Below are 8542 nucleotides of genomic sequence, written 5' to 3' on the forward strand. Positions count from 1 at the left end.
CCGTTGCTGAGAGCTCAATGCAGGGAGCTTGTGGCCCACCCAACGTATTTTCTAGGTCACAAATACGCTCTTTTTCAAACTGAATTTTTCCGTCTGCTCCTGATTTAAAATCATTTAAATAAAGAAATACTCAGAGATGCAAGTTTGAGCTTAACATTCTTTAAATATGTCCTCGTCATCAAAAAATGCCACAAGAACATGTTAAAATCACCAAAAACAATATTCATTTTGGAGAGGGTCTTTAAAAACCAACTGCAAATTTATATTGGTTTGGAGAGAAAAAATACATTAATGGTCTGAAAGTGTTCTGACTCACGTGTCTGTCCCAAGAACCTCTGATATTATCCAAGATTGATTAAATGAAATATCAGATGGATTTAAACTATGGAAGCATTTCAAATTTTGCAAAATACTCTTCAGCACCTAAAGAAAATTTGGGGTTTTGAAAAAAAATCTGTTTATCTAGGCAATTGTAATAAATTGTAATGTCAAAGTCTGCATTCAATGCATTAGTGATAATATTCAGTATATGATCAAATATTTTCGTTCGGGTTTTTAAAGATGCACATTATCACTGCCCCTTTAACCCCAACCCTCAGCACCTGCCTGTTCTTGATGATGAGTTTTTTAACCAGTGCATGAGGGAGTGTGGCCAAAGTCCCAGTCTGACATAAACCAGAGGAGCATGACTGCATCTCTAAAGTATTCATATTGTAAACTACAAGGCAGTGTGGAAAATAGAATAATACTTCATGTAAAAAAAAGAATGTTTTTGAAAAACCTAATGCAAACCATTAGGCATGAAGTGAATGTTGTTTTCCAGACACTTAGATGGCAAAGACTGCGCTAATGAAAGCTTTAAGGCCTGTACACACCGGGACAAATATTCGCCAGGCGTTATTCGCCAGCGTTTTTCGCCACGTTTTTTGTGTTCACACCCAGGCGATTTTCGCTGACGATGAGCCGAGCGAACATGCAATTTCATTCCCTGACATTAGATGGCGCTTAATGTAAACAGAAATGCTCCTGTACACAAGGTGGCGCTGCGCAACTTTGAGCTTCTTAAAGTCGCTTTTCACTCAGAAGAAGAGAGCAAGTATTTACGCGATTGTCAGAATCAAACAAAGAAAACATGAATATCCCCGAACCAAGCACCAGTTGCTCCAACTGGTGCTTGGTTCGGGGATATTTTAGAATGTCCATCATTATTTCTTCGCGGCAGTGTAGACGCTACTTGGCGTCTATCTTCTTCGCTGGTATGTGTGCTCAGCGAGGCAGTTTTGTGTTTGAGCGCCCCCAAGTTGTGTTTTACTGTAACTTCAGAAGCTCCAGACACGTGTGCAAAAGCGCCATTCTCATTGGTCGAGTAGATTTCGACGCGACGCGTCGAGAAAAAAAAACGAACCCGAGGCGTTTTTTTTTTTTGACGCTTTGACGCGTGGCGTTTTTTCGCGTCGGTGTGCACACTCTCATTGGTGCCCTTTGTTTAGTCACGAGGCGTTAAACGTCGGCGAAGATCGCCGGCGAAATTCGTCCTGGTGTGAACAGGCCTTTACTCTGACCAATAATTCATTATCTTCTTCGCTCCAAAAAACCTCAAACATAATATGATGGAATATAGATGAAAACAGTCTCACATCTTTTAAGTGATGCTAGGTATTTTGAGAATTGATGCTAATACCACCAAATTCAAAGTCAATTCAAATTCAAGCTCTATTTATAAAGCCCTTTTCACACCACAGCAACATAAAGTGCTTTGCAAGTTTAAAACAATAAAAAATAAGAAAAAACACACAGAATGCACTCAACCCCCAAGAATCAGAGTGTGTGTATTTGTGAAACAGGTTGTGTGCATTTCTGATTATTGAGACTGAATTGACTCCATAAAGGCCCCTCGCAACCAACAAAATGAGACAAAAAATTCAGATTCAGATTCAGATTTGCTTTATTGTCATTGTGCATAGTACAATGAGATTTAAGCATCGCCATCAGTGCAAGGACAGCAAGGAAGGGAACAATAAAAAACATTGTAATGCAATAAAATCAAACAAGCAAACAAACAGTGTGTACAAGTGTGCAAATATGACACGTAAATAAAACTCAAAGTGTGAATAGAAATAGAAACCACTGTGGAAACCTGGCTTGATGCTGATGTGAGGAAGTGATATTTTGGGAACTGCACACCAGAGACCGACCCAGTCATTATCATAGAGGACGTAACCGTGGGATACCCCCATGGTGACATCAAGTATTTCTATTCTTGATGTGGCTAGTTTCAGTCAAACTGAAGGTTGGCTATGTCTGAATTCACTCCCTACTCCCTAACCACTAAGAAACTATATAGCGCGGGACTGTTTAGTGCCCTAGTTTTTAAAAACAATTCAGACTCCGTGCTCAATACTTTTTTTTTAAACAGCAAATATGACGCCACCGAAAGAAAAACTGATAAATATGAATATTTTCTGAAGACTATTTATGAATTCACTGTGTTCTGATGATTAAACCTGGATGGTTAAAAACAATAATTTAAAATGTGTGCTTGTTACATGTAAAATTGTTCAAACACTATGTATAGTTTATATGTGCCATATATTGTTCATATTTGCCAATCTAGTGAGCATCGATACACACAGATTTTTTGCAGAAACCCCTGGGACATTTCTAGGGCACTTGATTTAGGGATTGCAGATTAAGACAGCTGTACAAGCTGGCAAATGCATTGTGTAGTGATTAGTGACAGAATTCGGTTGCAACCTGTCTTTTTTTAATCGTAAACTTCATTTTGATGTGGCACAACAGTCAAGATGTCTTCACGTAGCAGATATTTGGACATTTTTATAGGACTTCAAAATCAACATAATTAAAATCTCCATGACTTAGCTGCAAAAAGCCATTTAAAGTTAAAGATAAAATCCCATTATCTGTCAGGCACCTAGGTGTCTGAAATTTGGTCTCCGCATTTGACACATCCCCTGGGGGAGCGGGGAGCTGCAGACACTGCCACGCTCGGGAACCATTTGGTGGTTTAACCCCCCAATTCAACCCCTTCATGGTGAGTATTAAGCAGGGAGGCTTTGGGTCCCATTTTTAGTCTGGCTTTACTTCTGTCATCCTAATTGAGCTAATTTAATTTATGGCACTTCTTGTGGAAATACTGAATCAGAAAGCAGTGAGGAAAAACATAAAGACCTGAAAAGATTTTAAAAAAGGGTAAAAATGAACTTTTCTAATGAGTAAAAGTGCATAGAGAGAGATCCAATGAAGTGATAATAAATCCTTTCATAGTTGAATAAATATCAGGAGCAGACGTTTTTCTAAAGAGATTCACAGAAAAAAAAAGAGGTCCTGCAAAGCGACAGGGATGATCAAGGTTTTGAAGTTTTTCCAATTCTGCCCAACTACTATGAATAAAAATGTAAGCTAGAAATAAATTGATCGATGTGAGTAAATTATTATATGGATAAAAACAAAGCCATATGAGCTCCTCATTCCCAAAAGTCTTATTTCCTGACACTAAACCCTCTTGTGTTTTGTAATAGTAGCAAGCATAAAACCAGATGACCCTTCAGTGACCAGAGGCACTAAACCTGCTTCATTCACATCTCCATAAAGGGCATTAAACTTCATGGCCATTCAGTGACCTGTCAGCAACCACAATGGTTCTCTTCTTTTCTACCCATAAATATCTTTTTCCAGTTCTTTCAATCTGGAGTGAAGAGCTGCTTATTCTATGCTCACATATTTGCACACATTTTCAACCTAATTTTGAGTTGTGCACTAAGTCAAAGATGGAAGGTGTGTCATGAAAACGCAATGCTTTTAAAAATGAACACTTTAATACATCTTAATTCTGCTTAAGATGTTCTCCTAAAGCTGTCATTTTCCTTTCATAGTCACAAATTCTTAGAAATGTTTTTACATGAAGTGATTTTGTTTCACTTCAGCCTGCCTGTCCTAAGGTGATCACCTTTACAAAATTATTAGTGTAACAATACTGCTGTTTAATTTCCTAAATGTTGTAATTTTAAGAGTGGATTAACCTTTAAAAGAGTTTTAAAGCCCATGTGCCCAATCACAACTCTCCTGCAGATGTGTGATCCCTCTAGACTTCTTGAAGGGTGAGTTCTTTTTGTGTGATGAAACTTTTAACTTGAACTTTTTTTTATTTTTATTACTTGAATTATTTTTTTTCGAGTATGAAAAGACGTGTTTTGCAAAGACAAATAGGTATGGAGACATAAATCCAACGCTCCAAAAGAGGGACCTATCCAAGTGCTTCACAAGAGGCTAGTTAATAACAAATAGGGATAACAGACTGAGGTGGTCCACTGGTTTCTTTTCTGTTTCCACATCAGGCGTCTTTTCTTGACCCCTGACGCCAAACCTTTGACCTCTTCTATGTAGGGTGACAGCTTGCTGTCCACAAAGATCAGGATTCTTCCAATATGTTCTCATTTAAGACTGCATGGTTCTTTGTTTCTACTGCACAAAGAATTCACAATTTCTCAAAGTTTCCTTGCATTCTGTCAAACACCTTGTACAGATTTTCCTCTTGTCTTTCAAGTTTTATTTCCCAAAAAATATATGTGGTGCACAAAAAAGTCTTTGTAAGAACCTGGATCTCTACCTTCATCTTTCTTTGTCCTCTTTTTGATGTGGAAAATCTTGTGGGTTTTCAGGCTGTTTTTTCCGAGATCAAAGCACTCCTCCTCCTGGTCGTTTTCAATCTTTGGTTTAGTTTGAGAGTGTGAAAAAAAAGACACAAAAGTGTTTAAATTCATTTGGTGAATGGAGTTAACTTGAGTATGGTAATTGTTTACGTCAGATGAAAAACAACTTTTCTAAAGATCACGGTCATGTTTTTTTTCTACATGGTAAAAGAATTAAGAGTGAAGTTTTGGCTTTTTTTAACTTACATATCTCACTGGGGATTTTAAAGATCCACTTCAATAAAAATTGTGTTTTTGATGTTTTTAACATGTTCCTGTAGCATTTTTCTGATGATGTACATATCAAAAGAAGATTAAGCTCAAAACTTTATTTCTTATGGTTTCTTATGGTTTATGGCAGATGAAAATATGTCATTTAAAAAATAGCTTATTTGTGACGTAGAAACTACAATCGACAGGCAACAAGCTCCTTGCTCAGCTCCATTTCGATCCATCCACTCGTAGATGACGAGATCCGTGCAAGTCTTTGTTTTCCTTGTCCGAGCTGGCATCTGTCTCAAATCTGTACAGCTGGACAGCTCCAATATCTATTACCATTTTTTTTTTTTTTGCACCGGAAATTGTTAGGAAACCTTTATACAATAGATCAAAAGATAAATGGAGTGGTACTTTAAGTGCCAAATGTGGCAGGACAAAGGGAATCCAAGAAGGAGTTGCTTTGCCCAAATGATAATTGCTTGATTTGAAATCAATGGCAACATTAGTGTTAGTGTTAGCATTTAGGCTTGTTCACCACCCAAAAGACATAGGAACCTTCAGCCAATGAGTTAATGTTATCTGAGAGCATTCTGTAAGTACATGTGTTGCCATCTGTCCATCAGCTAAAGCTTAGTTGAAACTAGGTCATGCAACAGGACAATGATCTAATGCACACTGACAAATATACATCAGAATGGCTAAGAATGTAAAGAATCGAGGATTAAGGGATGAGGAAATCATAATCCCATGTTGACCATCATTTAAAAGTAGTAAATTGTAACGTCTGAAGAATTAAATGTTAACCCACAAAACTACTTGTTCATCACAAAAAATTAAAACAAATACAAACTCAAGAAGTCATAAGTGGCTGTGTTGAAACAAAATAAAATTAAAACAATCTGTTCAGAGAAGGCCATTGCTTTCCTATTTTTAGTTTTCTTTTTAAAGGCCTCCTGGATTTTCTGGTTTTCCAACGACAGAAAAAGAGAAAATGCTCTCAGACAAAAATGTTTTACACAGACGAATAGCTTCAACTTTGAGTCTGTTGTGGTTACTGAGTTTGTGAACCTAAACCTGGTTTTAAGCAGTCCTATATAAGAATCTGAGTTTATGTCTGGCTCCTCCCACCTGAGTGACTGTGGAATCTGTCACAATCACTAATTCATTTCTGTGGAAATCTTATTCATATTGATGTGATGACTAAAGAGAATATATTTAGGTTTGATTTTAGCCATATAAGCTGCTCAACATGTATGTTTTTGCAGAATATGTGTAATTTTGCCCAAAAACCATTCCATAATTGCTGAGGATTTCCCATTTAATCATTCCTTTCATTTATTCAGTTGGCTGAATATTTATGTTGGGCTTGGACAACAATTACATGGAGGTTCAACTGTAACAAAAACTAAATATGCAATTACAAAAAAAATCCAACGAAGTAACATTCTGTCAAATCAGGTGCTTTCAACTGTTTATTTCATCACCTTTCTGCCTTTTGCAGATATTTTCTTGCAACAGTTAATGGACCCCTGCCCCAATAGCACAAATAGAATTTAAAATAAACTTTAGTGGTTCAGATTGCTACACAGATTGTATAAAACAGGAAAATATCCAGACATGGGTGAAGCATTAACTTTTTTTTTCTCTCTCTGCCTTTTCTTTTGTATTTCTTGCAAATGTTTTCATGGTCTACATTCTTATGCAATGTGGTAGATGTTCACTTACAACCAGAGGCTACAGTGAGATGCCTCTACATTATTTGATGGACACCAAAGGAGGAAATGTCAAAGATGATGGGTTGATGAAGGTCTTTAGTGCAAACGACCACCCACAAGTGACCACCAGCTCCCTTTGCTATAGATCAGATGCCGCACAAAGTGACATCCTGGGAAACAAGTTAACTGGCACACAAAAGTGGCATCCTTGTACAAATTGGGGACGCACACACAACACTTTGCAAAGTGGGGATGGTAACAGCTGACTCTCACATACCACTTCTAATAGCAGTTAGTTAGAGGGAAATGGGTCGAGTCAACACTGGATCTTTGTGCAGAAAACTTAACAGCAGCAATGCCTTTGTGTCTGCACCTTATAATAATGCCATTGTATGCATTGTTTATACTGATGCCCTGAAAGCAAGAAATATGTGTGTTCACAATAATCGGTTAATGAAGGCTCACGATGTTCTTAAATGGGCCATGTTTTTATTGCATCATGTGTAAAAAATTCAACTCAATGGAGGTCGTTGGTACAGGAAAAATTACGTTAAATCAAAGTCGCGAACAGCGTTGTCTGGCCCGCAGGCGCTACCTGCCCTAGCCCTCGCCGCCCCTTCTATGCACCAGCGCCGCCCTTGCCGCCCGCGTCTAGGCACCACTGCCGCTCTCACCACCCACCTTTGACCCAACCTTACTTGCTGACCATTCACCATGCACATCTAACTTCTCCTTCTCTTTCTTAAAGGTTGTATGAGGCTGAAGCTGTGTTAGCATTGGGATCAGCATCATCAACTGACTCAGAATCAATTGGTTTTTTTTAATTCAAGAATGCACCAAGTGGAGTAAAGCAACTTCAGCACTAAGTCAAACAGGCCAGTAGTCTTAGCGATCTCGGATGGAGAGCTAGCTGGTCCCTCCCAGCTTCTCAATTAGATTATCCATCTGAGGAGTTGCCAAACATTAAAACTGAATTCAGGTGTTTGTAACAGATGCAGACATGTTGTCATTCTTTGACATTCTGTTGGCTTGCCTCACCCTCTTTGTCTCAAGATACAGTGAGAACGTCGAGTCTTCCTCATGCTCAGAAGTTTACAGATAACCTGTAACTCAAATGTCTCACAAAAGCTCTTTCTTTTTGCACAGTATTAGGCTCAGTGTTGTTCAGCTGCCCAGGAACACTGCTGTTTGCAATTGGGTTCTCAAGTTAATTCTGTTTAGAGAGAAGGTCAGCGTCCCAGTGTAAGAAAACAGTTCTGTGTAAGTACTGTTCTTACATTTTATTGTCCTCAAGATAGACTACACTTGGAAAATCCACCTGCTCTTTAGCACACTAACACACTGTAATCTGATAGATTGTGGCTGTTCAGGCTTTGACACACCATATTTTGCGTGATTGTTGACCAGGGAAGCAACGATTCACTCTCTCTATGATTCGCTTCAAAGTTCAATTTTTGGGTCATGATTTTGTTTCGGTTCAATATATTATTTGTGTATTACAAAACAACAACAAATGTAAAAGATTCAAAGAAATTATTTTTAAATTTGCTAATAAACTAGTAACAATTAAGAAAAATCTTTCAGTTGGCTTATACTAAGCCCAGTGTAATGTAATAAAACAATAAAAGATAAAACCTTAAATTTAGCACGACACACATGTACGACACTTTAACGTAAACATATGCAGAAACATTTAGTAGGAATGCAACAATTCCCCATGATTTGGTTCAATGGTGTAACATACAATTTGATTTGAAACCGAGAATTGTGGCATTCCTAATGAATATGAACCTCAAAAACCAGAGAAAAGTTTTAAGCAGCTCACTGGAGAGAAGAACAAACACTTTTAGACTGAGTAAGAATAATGAATTGGATTTATCTGTGCTTTTCCAGACGCTC

Source organism: Oryzias latipes, chromosome 1 (genome assembly GCF_053564925.1).
Source record: "Oryzias latipes strain Hd-rR chromosome 1, Olatipes_Hd-rR_3.1".
NCBI classification, from domain to species: Eukaryota; Metazoa; Chordata; class Actinopteri; order Beloniformes; family Adrianichthyidae; genus Oryzias; species Oryzias latipes.